The 12,949-nt window shown below is 47.1% G+C and overlaps 1 non-coding gene and 1 pseudogene across 1 annotated transcript; one reads left to right on the top strand and one right to left on the bottom strand.

Moving 5' to 3' along the window:
- Nucleotides 1-3,475: 3,475 nt before the first annotated feature.
- On the top strand, nt 3,476-3,546 carry TRNAG-GCC (transfer RNA glycine (anticodon GCC)). Its single transcript has one exon. It is a non-coding gene; the product is annotated as a tRNA-Gly (tRNA).
- Nucleotides 3,547-10,164: 6,618 nt separating this feature from the next.
- Nucleotides 10,165-11,953, bottom strand: LOC149369961 (uncharacterized; annotated as a pseudogene).
- Between the last annotated feature and the right edge of the window lie 996 nt (nt 11,954-12,949).

Below are 12,949 nucleotides of genomic sequence, written 5' to 3'. Positions count from 1 at the left end.
AACTCTCAGAGGAGGCTAAGCGGCGTGATGTGTCCGTTATCCTTTTTTTTCTCCTTTTTCACCATTTCATTCTGCAAGCTAAAGGCTACTCTCGACAGCTCGCAACAAAAATGGCGCTGTGCCATCCAATTCTGCAGTACACTCTTCTAGAACACTGTAGCTGCAGAAAGGGGAAAAAAAATGGGGGACCCTTAAGGATATGACGCGAGAGCGGTTCTTTTTGACCACGCAGACACGGACAGCCTTTCCTCTTTCACAATCTGAATCATGACACGAAATACCCAAGGAGGTTATATTATACTTCTGGAGTGGAGGGGGCGCTCGAAAAGTGAAGCCGGCGCTCACTGACGCGGCGCCATGTTGCCAGGGGCAGAAAACAGCCAAAACGTGCAGCGTCCGCCGTGTAGCTGAGTGGCTGCGCGGTGTTTTGTTGCGGTTGTGCTAGTGCACTGTTTCTCTATTCTTCCCTATATTGCAGGATTTGTAGCTGCAAAAGTTGCTGCCAGAACACGGTGTGAGGACTGCGTGGCAGCACTGCATTCTAGTGAGCTGACCGGCCTCATCGTGCAAAGAGCCGTGGTGAGCTTGTAGCACCATCCTATGGCGTCTTGCAGATCTGCGAGGCTGCTGAAAAGGGACTCAGTGTGCTGCATGTTATATAACCTCCTTGGAAAGACCACACGACATAAATTTACAAAGCTCCGCTTTTACCAAGCTGTACGGACCTACCGGCGTAACGTAGTGGTTGCCTGTCTGACTCCCAACGCGCTGTGCTAGGATCGGGGGTTGCTGACGCGCCGCTGATGTAAAGCCCCTCAATATCAAAGAGCTTTACGCTAAATGTGGCGGCCAACGCCATCTATGGAAGACTCGCGTAATTTTTCCGTCACGCTGATGGCAACGCCGAAACCGGCTTGGAAGGCCCGCGGGGCGAGTCTGACGAATGCGGAAAAAAGCCAATGAAACAGGTTTCGCTAGCTACTGCCTTTCGGTCTTTCAGCTCCCCCCCCCCCGCCCTTTCGAGAATTCCAAAGAACCCCCATAACTTTGGAAGCAGGCCCACCCCAGAATTTTGATTATTAGGTGGATTAGTGCAGATTAATGGGTGGATTAAGGTGAACCAGGGGAAGTAGTGGTATAAATAAGGTGGATGAATGGGTGGACTGAGATGGATTATTAGACTAGGTCAGTGTAATCCCATATGATAATCCAATGCAATATACTTGAACATTTTAGTCCTCAGATTTTCACATATATGCGGTTGATGACGTCAGGACCCCCTCGACCAATAAGATGGTTTCGTCACGGAGAAAACCGATAATTTTTGTAAAACGACAACCTAATGGCGATCGCATTAAAGGTGCGCTAAAGAGGATTCTGAGCTCGTCTTCTTACCGTGAGAACTCGATCTACACGCTCCAAGCATTCTTAAGAACTAGGTAGCTCGACAGACAATGCTGCCTCCCCACTCGGCACTCAGTCGCGAGGAGGCCGTCATACTAAGGCAGATACAGACCGGGTTACTCCCGCCCCGGCAGTGCTGCACGTGCTTAACCCGGAACTCTATACGAGTGGTGTGTGCAGTGTTTGTGCAGAGGGTCCGGCAGACCAATGCACATCACGTGGGACTGTGCCAGGTTCCCGACCGAGGCTACCTCCAGGACATACCCGCCCGAACACCAAAGAGCAGTGCAGTCTTCAAACAAGGACACTCAACTATGGGCTGTCCAGCAAGCCCGGGTTGCACTCCGAAAGAACAAGCCTCACGACCCACCACAAACGGGCCTAACTGGGGTAGTGCACAGTAGGGCATAACCCTGGGTTGACGCTTGGCCAACGTCACCACGCGCTAAACCGTCGGTTGCCGGCATTTTAATAAAGTTACTTCTATTCCTATCCCTAAAGTTGGTTTTTTGAGGAAAGGAAATGACGCAGTAACTGTCTCACATATCTCGGTGGACACCCGAACCGCGCTGTAAGGGAAGGGACAACGGAGGGAGTGAAAGGAGAAAGCAATAAAGAGCCCTAGTAAACGCCTCTGGAATAATTTCGACCGCGTGGGGATCTTTACTGACATCGCACAACACACGTGCGGCTTCTGCTCTTCGCCTCCATCGAAATGCGGTAGCCCAGGCCTGGTTCGAAAGCGGCCAAAATCGTTGAGACTTAATATGGTGGGAAGACCGGTACACACAAGCACACAAAAAATATATGCCGATCAATGCGTTTAAATTTGCCCCGCCGCGGTGGCTCAGTGGTTACGGCGCTCGGCTGCTGACCTGAAAGACGCGGGTTCGATCCCGGCTGCGGCGGCTGAATTTCGATGAAGGCGAAATTCTAGAGGCCCGTGTGCTGTGCGATGTCAGTGCACGTTAAAGGACCCCACGTGGTCTAAATTTCCGCAGCCCTTCACTACGGCGTCTCTCATAGCCTCAGTCGCTTTGGGACGTCGCGGGCCGTGGCCGAGTGTTACCAACCTTAAACACGCGTAAGGTTCTCCATTAGGGGGAGCAAAGTTTCACCACAGCGCCCCCCTCCCCACCCTCTTCTGGCTGTCAGAACTAATTACAACCTGCCTAAGCATTGTTAAGGTTGCCATTGTCATCCACATTTCGGAATAAGTGAAGTTGTTACCCGCTCTAAAGGGTAGCTGGCAAGGGAACCTCTTGAGGTGTCTTTTGTTCATAAGTTGAGAATCGATAAGTGCATCAATGAGACGTCGGTTGATTTGCTAGGGAAAGAATCTGCTACTCAATGCTGAATAATCTATCAGGTGTTGCTGTCTGAAGGAGGGGGAGGTGCTTACTGCGTTTTTTGCGCTCCTTTGATATTTTTAGCCCCCAAATTATCTCAGTTCAATTTAGGCCTTGATATCTAGCCGCCTCCTCAAATAATAGGATAGCTGGGCATGCGGGTTTGATTCCTCGAGCATGTAAATTCGATTCCAGTTCCTTCAGTTGCAAGTTAGCGTTCGTTCTGTATGTGTCCCTTCATGTGCCTGTTTCTGTCGTGCTAAGCACCCTGTAAAACTATACCTGCAGCAGTTCTTTTTTAAGTTGTATCCTACTGTAATATACACAGCTGAGGCACCTACAAAGGAATAGAATAGAATTAAAATAGAATTGGAATATAATTGGAATGGAATTAGAGCGGATTTGGAGTAAAATATAAAAAGAATTTGAGTGTTTTCGCAGTAGCCGCAAGTAAGTTGCTTGAGTGCCCCCGGTAATTTTTATTATCAATACGTCTCGCAGAAGTTTAGCGACCTGTCCGCAGCATAATCCAATAAAATTACCCTACTGTTGGTCTAGTTTGGTGGCCTATTTTGGTGGCGCGGTACGCTCACTACGCGCTGTGACGACAGTTCCTCTCCGCAGAGGAGACGCCAGCCAGCCGGTCCAATGACCTACATAGAGGGATACTTGCGCAACCAACTAGGCTATAAATAGATGGGCAGTACGCCACTGCAATGTCTGCGTCGGTGGTTCAGTGGTAGAATACTCGCCTGCCACGCGGGTGGCCCGGGTTCGATTCCCGGCCGACGCATTGCATTACTTTTGGGGCAATGCTTTTTACAAGAGGAGAGGTGGAATCCTTTGTATAATTTTTCGCAAAGAATGGCCACGCAGCTTGTGCCACAGAAATAGATGTGCCTAGCTTATATCCCTCTTAACGAAATATATTTTCTTCGCCACCCACAAAGTTTTGTACGCACACCTGCAGAGTCCTCCTTTTTTAAGATTGCGGCGTTATTAATAATTTATTATTAATACGCCTCACAGAAATTCAGTGAGCAGTGTACCGCGTAATGCCAAAAGATTACCCTACTTTTATTCTAATCTGGTGTTCTACTCTGTTGGCTCGGTCCACTGAATACGTGCACTGTGACGACAGTTCTCCGCAGAGGAGACGCCAGCCGGTCCAATGACCTACATTTGGGAAACCTTACGCAACGAACTAGGCTATAGATAAATGGGCAGTACGCCTCCAGAACATCGGCGTCGGTGTTCCCTTATGCTCTAGTTATCATGTACAAGCAGTGACTTTCAGTGATCATTGTCTTTTGAGTGCCACTTTTGGAAAAAAGAGCAGGAAAGCACGCTTTAACTGGCACTTGTGGAAACTGAATGCCAAACTTTTGGAGGATGAAGAGTTCGTGATGAAAATTAAGACTGATTTTGAGAACATTCTTATTGCCCAACCAGTTTCTTTTGCAATGGAATGGGAAAGATTCAAAGAGCAGGTGAAGATTAAAGCAATAGAAAGGAGCAGTGTGATTAGGTATAAAGAGAAAGAAAAAGAAAGAACCCTGCACGCTGAACTGGAATGCTTGCTGAACATGGAAAGCACAGCTCCTGGAATGTTCTCAAAAGAAATCAGAGATGTGAAATGCGAACTGGAACGCAATGACACAGAAAAATATAAAGCTGCTGTCGTACGTGTAAGGTCCGAAAAATTGTGGGCAGGCGAAACGCCTACAAAGCGAGCGCTCGCGGACGAAAAACGGTACGCTTGCCAGAAAGAAATCAGAAAGATAAGATACGGAGACGCAGTTACCAGCGATCCAGGAGATATTCAGAACGCCTTTGTGGACCACTTAACAGAACTTTTTAGTAACAAGCGCCAGACTGTAGAAGGTTTTCATGTAAACTTCTTACAATTGATGCCAACACTTGACGATGAAATCAAGCAGCGCCTAGAGATGCCAATTACCTTGCAGGAGATAGAAAAAGCAATAGACGACCTACCATCTGGGAAAGCCCCTGGGCCAGATGGGTTGAGTGCTATATTCTTCAAAACATTCAAACACTACGTCGCTCAACTGATACTCAAAGTATTAACAGAAGCTTATGAAAATAATCAAGTTCCATTGTCTTTTACTACCTCCCACATTTTTTTAATTCCCAAGACTCATCACACGAAGAAACGTATGTTGGTGGGGTCCTAGAGACCAATCAGCCTCACAAATGTGGATTACAAGGTGTTCATGAAGATTTTAGCCAGCAGATTGCAAAGTGTAATCGCCAATTTAGTTGGGCCGCATCAAACCTGTGGCATCAAAGGTCGCAGCATTGCCACAAATATACATGTTGCACGAAGCGTATTAGAATGCGTTGACGCGCTTGGCAGTCAAGTAGCTATGATGCAGCTAGATTTAGTAAAAGCTTTCGACCGTGTTCCTCATGATATTCTTTTCTCCATTCTAGAGCATGCCAACCTGGGTAACGTAATAGTATAAGGGGTAAAAATGGCTTACGCAAATTGTACGACGAGAATTATAGTTAACGGCGAACTTACCAACAGCCTCATAGTACGCTGGTCGGTGAGACAAGGATGCCCGCTCTCTCCCCTGCTTTTTGCAGTATATCTCGAGCCGTTGTGCTTGGCCATTCTTAACAGTGACTGCATTTCTGGATTCAAGCTTCAGGCAGCCGAAGTGAAAATCCTTGCATACGCGGACGACATAGCGGTATTTTTCACAAACAGAGACAGCATTCGTGAAGTTACGAATGTGGTCGAAAAGTTCTGCGACCAAACTGGATGTCAGATAAACTGAGGAAAAAGCTCAGGATATTGGCATGGGGAATGGGATATTTCACCAGATTTTTTTTTCTCGACTGCAATGGACTGACTTACCGACTCGCTACCTTGGGGTGCCCCTAAAAAGTTATCGCGATCCCAGCACACACTGGAACGAGGAGACGTTAAGGGCAAGGGAGAAAGCGGACGCGTGGGAAGGAAGGCAGCTGTCAATCTTTTCACGTGCCTTTGTGTGCAATGTTTTCTTGATTTCTAAGATATGGTACGTGATGAATGTGCTCTGTGCGTCGCGCAGCAATATTCGAAAAATCCATCGAGTGTTTGCAGTTTTTCTTTGGGCGTCGACCTGGGAGAAAACCAGGCGAACAAACTTGTTTATTTCAGTAAAAAGCGGTGGTGTTGGACTGGTTCCTTTGTTTTTGCGTCAAGTGGTGTCGCGCTTTATTTTCCTTCGTGATCAAAATGACATATTTTTGAGAACTGTTATACAAATGCGGTTGCAAAGGCTGCTCCCCGGAATCATAGTGTCATCGTGTGAAAACATGTGTGGTGCTGTAAACGAATATTTGCATGAGGTCGTCCTTTCCTTCAGGTTGTTGGAAGTGCGTTTTTCACTACAATACCTGTATAACGTTCCCAAAAAGAAGCTGTATAAGGAGCTGCTTGATATTATGCTGCCGCCACCTTTGTATCGTGCGCCTTAGCGTGGAGGCACAGGGCAGGATATTTTAAAATGGGTGAAAATGATGCCGGTCCGGCCGACAGTGAAAACATTCTTTTTCAAATTGCACTCTAATACACTACCCGTTAAAACCTGGCTCCATGAAAAAGGAATCTTTGTCCCATGGACAACAAATTGCCTGTTATGTAAGCAGCCGGAGACAATTGAACATGTTTTCCTAGACTGCTGGGTCGCAATACTTTTCTGGGATGTCCTGCAGAGAACCATCAAGAAAGAACTACCACTGCACCCTTATGGTATCAGATTTCTGCCAGTTGATCGCAAAGAGGTACCCTATGACTTATTAATGCTTCTTGGCCTCCACAGCTTGTGGAAAACGCGAATGCAAGTAAGGCATGCGGATATAAACACTCGTAGTACACGTGAGAACTTTGTTGAGAGTGCTGTTTATCTGCGGGAATGTTACCAGGCGCAGCGTGACCCACCCCAGTGTGTAACACTACTAGATGATCTAGTGAAACTTAAGAAATTTTAACTTCACCCGTATCAGCTCAAGTGCAGCTGAAGTGGTCTTATTGTTTTCATGTCAATCTCGAAAATAAAGAAGAAAAAAAGGGTCGGTGGTTCAGTGGTAGAATACTCGCCTGCCACGCGGGTGGCCCGGGTTCGATTCCCGGCCGACGCAACTTTTAATTTCTTTTAATCGTTTATATAATTTTTGTCATCAAACAGCCTCACAGCTTGTGGCACGGTAATAGATGTGCCTAGCTTGTGCCGTTTCTGACGAAATATATTTTCTTCGCTACACTGAAAATTTTAAGACACGCCTGCAGAGTCCTACATTTCCCAGATCGCGGCGTTATCTTCCGTTCAAAGAGCAGCAGGGCGAGGAGTCAGTGGCGGAGGAGCGCGATTGGGAAGAAGAGCCAAGAGCCGAGGAGGGTGAGGAGAGGAGCTTGCATGGCTGAACGGTGGCGTTCATTGCGTATACATTAATGTCCATGCCCGCGACTCTGCAGGTAAGCGGAAACACGCTGCGTATTGAGCACAACGGTTGCTGGTGTTCGACACAGCACAGCAGAACAAAATAACGGTTAAACCGCATTTCAGACGAGCTTTGCTCTGGTTGTCTTTGCGCTCCGATGTCAGCGCTAGGCGGGCGCTGGTCCAGACGAGAGGGAGCGCCGTGCTCGGGACGCTGCACGTAAGCGGGAGGTCAGCTGCGGCCTCGGAACACTGCCTGCAAAAGCTGTGGACGACAAGATCCCGAGTTGAAATTACATGTGCTGGCGACGTCGAAGAAAAGCCAAGCTCAGGTACTAAGGACAGAATCTTAGTTTGCAATGTTGCCAGCGCATGTAGCGTGGCACACAACACTTTAATATGGGGTGACAAAGGAGGCGCTTTATGGTTGCGTCACCCACCGATGACCCTAAGAGACCTGAGTCCAGCAAGACTCCAAAGTACATTGCTTGCCAGTCTTTTGTTCGACCTCCTCCAAAAAGTGCCCATATTTCCGAGCGACCAGATGACAGACCGACTCGACGGCAAGGGGGACTCTCATATGCACCAGTGACAAGAAAACCAGCTTCTGCGGCCAAGAGTGTGTCCCCGTCGGAATTTTTGTCTAAGTTGTGAGTGCGTTGCGCAAAATAAGGCGCTCAAAAATCAATGTCCTTCATGTTTTGTTTGCTGCCCTGCGTTCACATGTTCCAGCGATGCCGCCTGGTAACCTGAAGAGCTTCATACAGCTGGTGCTTTCTTTGAGTCCATGATTACCACCATCGCAGCGAACTTCCTTTCGATCTAATGTGGATGGTGTTTAACCTCATGGATCTAATATCCGCTGAATAGTGCTGTTTATAATGCAATGAAACTGCGCTGGAATTTTAAGTCGGTTTGTTGAACTGAAACTATTCCTGAAAGAGACTTGCGTTGCAGTATTGGCCCTGTCGGAAGCTGGCCTGGTAAGCGGGAGATGTTTGACTGGATATGTCGCCCATAAAAACTGCAGCATAAACTGATTTCCTCCGGGAAGTGCCGCGCTTTACATAAGAAGGGAAATCGCACATGTTTCTGTAAGCGTTGCCGGTCTTTGCGTTGATGACATCGAGGTAGCGGCTGTGAGAACACAGCTCGGCTTTCGAACCCTGTCTTTTGCATCCGTGTACTCGACCCCCCAGAAGAAGGTAGCATTGGATTCGTTTCTACAACAGTTCTGCGACCGCTGCCCAGCTCCTCGAATAATCTGATTTGATTGATTTTATTTCATTTATTTGACCATTGATTTGATTGATTGATTGATCTGCGGCGATTTCAACGCCCATCATGCCGTCTGCCGTGACAGTAACACGGATTCCCGTGGTCGCAAACTCGTAGACGTTATCGACAGTTTTGACCTGTGTGTTTCCAATTACGGAAGCCCCACTTTCTTCTGGCCTCCAACCTCAGCGACAGCTATAGACCTGACTTTGCATTCACCTGACGTACGCTTGAGGTGGTCAACAGAGCCGGACCGCATGGGAAGTGATCATTATCCGAGTCTTCACGCCTTCTTTTAACATTCCTGCAGGACACTGATATTGACTCTAAATGGTGACAGCAGGTACGGTCTATGGTCTACAGTGACTTAATGTGTGCGCAGATGCCATCTTCTGGAGTGGAATATGTTATTGTGTGAGTGAATGTGTGCATGGATGATGGCACTGCAATGGACTATGTTCTACTGTGACTGATTATGTGTATAGATGGTGACTTCTGGAATGGATTATGTTCTGCTGTGAGTAAATGAGTGCATAAGTGGCGACTGCGGGAGTGGAATATGTGTTATAATAAGTGACTGTGCGCATAGCCGCGTAGATATGAGCGGTTTAGGACATTATTATGCGAAGAAGCACACTATAGAACTATATAGAAACTTTAAAAGAAAAGTATGGAAGGAATCGTTCCAGGATATACCAAAAGTCAGAGCGCCCTTCGTTTTGAAAGTATCTCATTGAAGCACGATCAAGGTGTCTTAGAACGCCGAGATACAAAAAGAAATGTAACAGATATGACACATCCGCAGAGTGCGGTAAATCTGCAGAAACAGTTCAATGTTTTATACTAGAATGTGGCGGTGTCCATCCCGACGTCGGCACAAGCACAGTCACCCTCCCTGAGGCCCTAGGGTTTGGAGATAACAGAGGTCATGAATCTGTGTTAGAAGTTAGCAAAAAAGCGGTTTGAAGACCGTTGGCTCAAAAATAGGGCATTGACGTATCGATACAAGTTATGGTTTAAAAATTGAATAAGTGTAAAAGCCAGCAGAATTTATATTTAAATACAATTGTTAAGTATATAGACAATACGTTATGTCTGAAATATTTGTTAGGGAAGTTTAAAGAAAGATAGAATTTCTTAAACGCAATCTCGGCGCTGTGGCACAACAAATTTTGGCTATTTAGGCGAGTTACGTGCACTGGAGCAGTCTATTTCCCTGCAAGCTTCTTGAAAGCACATGCATTCTTGCGCGATGTATCCTAAATTTGATGGGCCACAGCGCCGAAAGTAGCCGGTTTTCGAAGTTTTAAAAATTGATCTGAATATTACTTACCATGTGCTACACGTCTCTCAATAATTCAGTAGCCTAACAGTAATAGGTAAAAAGTTAACTACTCAATGTTGGTTAACCAGGCTGGTATTTAGCGCCCCTTAGCTGTATTCGTATTTAGTACACCGCTGCGGATGGGGGCACCGCTGCTACGCCGAAAAAAGCGCTCGTCTAACAGAAAAAGCTCAGCTTTAACAATTGTCTAAAGCCTCAGGTGAAATTTCCTGTATATTAGTACGGAAGGGGAATTCCATAATCACCCCCTCGACCTAGCCACGGCGCCGCTCTTCTGCGCAACCACTTAGCCCGTATGGACACGATAGCGCCCCTGCGAGCTGTAACGTCCCCTCTAAGGCAGTGTGATTCCTTTGGTCGTGCCTTCGCCGCACATACTTTCTGTGCACATACTTTCAGCTTGATGACTTTTCGTGAGTGGCTCCTGCCGAAACAGCGGCTTGTACAAATCATTCTTGTCTGTTATCGAACAGGCGCAGTTCACCAGCAGCGGTCTGATGAATCTAGTTGCCACAAGTAGAGAAAAATGTTCACGGTGACTGCTGTCACTGACAGGGCACTTCAGCAACCTTGATTTACAGATGGCTGGAACAGCTGCATCGGTCAGGTTCTTCAGTGGATTTTCAAGTCGTGGGTTTTTTTTTAAGCTTGTCTCCACAAACAGCCGCAGCGTGTCTAAGACATAGAGTAATTCGTCACATGGGTAAAGCAGCCCACCACGGTCCTGATCTCGCGTGAACTGCTCGAGTGGGTTACTAGTAGGTGGTTTGGTTGGGAGTAAACAGCACTGCTCACATTCCATATGTTTACTTATCATACCAGCGATGTAGCCACCTACATAGAACGTGGCCGACCGCTGCAATGTAGGTAGAGAAGCAGGGACATGCTGCACGTCTAAGCGTCCCAAGATTTCCAAAGCAACCTTTGGAAGCTCATAGATCCTCCCAAGTGCACATAGCCCTGCAGTCCTAAGTCCAGTGCTGAGGTGACTCATGATATACCACGTTGCTGTGTTCAGATGTCGCGGCAATTCCCGTCTTCAAGCCTTTTTCTAGTCCTGAGAGTACTGACCGCACGTCAAGTTGGTCGTTGCATCCCAGTGACCGCCTCAGGGTTACAAACAGCGCTTCAATTGGGTCACTGCTGAATTTACGCGTTAGTACAAAACAGAACTTCCCCTCAGCTAACAGATAGCGAATGCAGGAAGCAGTCGAGTATATTGTCAGCAGAAGGGCCTCGTACGTTTCGGCTGTGAAAAAGGCACGAGGATAAGTTGCATCTTTTTTCAGTTGGTCGATATATAGCGGAAATGTAACTTCCAGCCATTCCAGGCTAGATTCATTTTTGTCGTCAAAGTTCCTGACGTCAGGAAAATTTTGCTCGATATGTTGGCACTTGTTTCTGGTGTCGTGCAGTAGGAACCACCGATGGATGTTCTTCATAAACAGAATTATGGGTCCCGCATAGGCAAATGATGTATGGCAGCTCTGTCCTGCGTGCTCTTTCAAAAACTCCAGAGCAGATGTAACGCCTGGAGAAAAAACTTCGACAGCTCGTTTGACGTTCATTTTTTCAATATTGTTCGGAAAAACATGTTTTCTGGTTAGACTCTTCACAGGTTTTACAATCCAAACTTTCTCCATCGCGTAGAGTTTCTTCAAGTGACATGACGAAACCTCTCCTTTCTTTCCAAGGTCGCGTGCAAGGAACTGAGAGTTGATGGTTTTCGAGATGTGGTAATAATCAAAGCTTAAACAAAGCAGCCGATCAGGATTACACGGATGCTGTATCCTGTACTTGAGGAAACCGCCGCAGAGGTCCTTCATGGCACTCACGTTTACTTTATGGTTGTCGCTCCGAAGGCGCACCACCTTGAAGCCTGCCTCTTCAACCTTAGTGAGAACATATCACATCAATTTGGACAGCTGTGCGCCATTCAGTCCTTTCGTAAAAAAGTACGACGCTGGTATTCTGTATGAAGTACACTGGCCGTTAATTACAAAACAAAGCAAGGAATTTGCCAGTACCGGCGCACTGTCAAGATCGGTGGCCACACCCATGTCCACATGGCCTACGAAGCTATCTTGCTGCTTGTTGTACTGCAACCTTGGCTTTATTCGCATCTCGTCGACGATGAGAGAACATAATCTGGACTGCGGCGATTCAAGCTTGTCGAGCTCTGATTTCAGCCGGGCTTGTACCAAGCGAACAAAACCTGTCTCTCCAGAAGTACTTCCAATGAAGTTTTGTAGTGTGTTCCTGCTTGGAAGCTTCAACAATTTTTCCTTTCGGACATGCTCATCGGCCTTTGTAGAAAGATGCCTGAGTACAATGCAGTGTCGCACTACATCTTCAGACCACGTTGGCATTTTTCGATTGAAATTGACAACTTGGTTGAGCAGGAAAACTGCAGCAATGTTTCTTTCTTCCGCTTGTTCCCGGATATATGTTATATCAACAACATTACTATCTTCTTTAAGCCTTTTCAGCTCCATTTTATATTTATCTATCGTGGTGCGAAGCCTCTCTATTTGCTTTTTTAAGTCTCTCTCCTTCCTCTTCCACTTGATTCTTTCCACTGCCAGCCGTTTGGAAGATCTGATGTCAGCTTGCGTTGTTTTGTCGGCGCGGACGAGTTCTCGTTCTTGGTTTGTACAAATGGCTCTTGATGGGTGTTGCGTCACTTCAAAATAGTTGACACTTGTAGTTGGAGCGGCTTCAGAGACATCACTGTCAGCATCAGACGTCGGCATCCACGTTCGTGCTTTCATCATGCTTCATGAGTTTTTTCGCTGGCTCATCTTGGCTATGGTGGGGCTGAAAAGCTGCTCATTTTCTTCCGCTTACACGGTGGTGGTGGTGGTGAAAAACTTTAATATTCAAAGAGAGTTTCAGGGTCAAAAAACCCAGCTGCATGGTCGGTATCCTTAGTCCGGGACACCGCACGACGAGGCCCCGTCTCGCGCCCGCTTTACTAGAGCCCTTTGGGACTCCAGTGTGGAGCAGTTGAGGAGGGCAGTCTCCCATGCCTCTCGGGTGGGGGTGGGGGTGGGGGAAGGGGGAAGGTGAGGATTCTGAGTACATGCCCACACCATGTGAAAGATATCGGTGCCTCTCCT

The sequence above is a fragment of the Amblyomma mixtum genome, chromosome 1 (genome assembly GCF_055824585.1).
Source record: "Amblyomma mixtum isolate Tamu chromosome 1, ASM5582458v1, whole genome shotgun sequence".
Taxonomy (NCBI): Eukaryota; Metazoa; Arthropoda; class Arachnida; order Ixodida; family Ixodidae; genus Amblyomma; species Amblyomma mixtum.
Note: the sequence above shows the minus strand (reverse complement) of the source record. Positions and strands in the feature narration are given on the sequence as shown.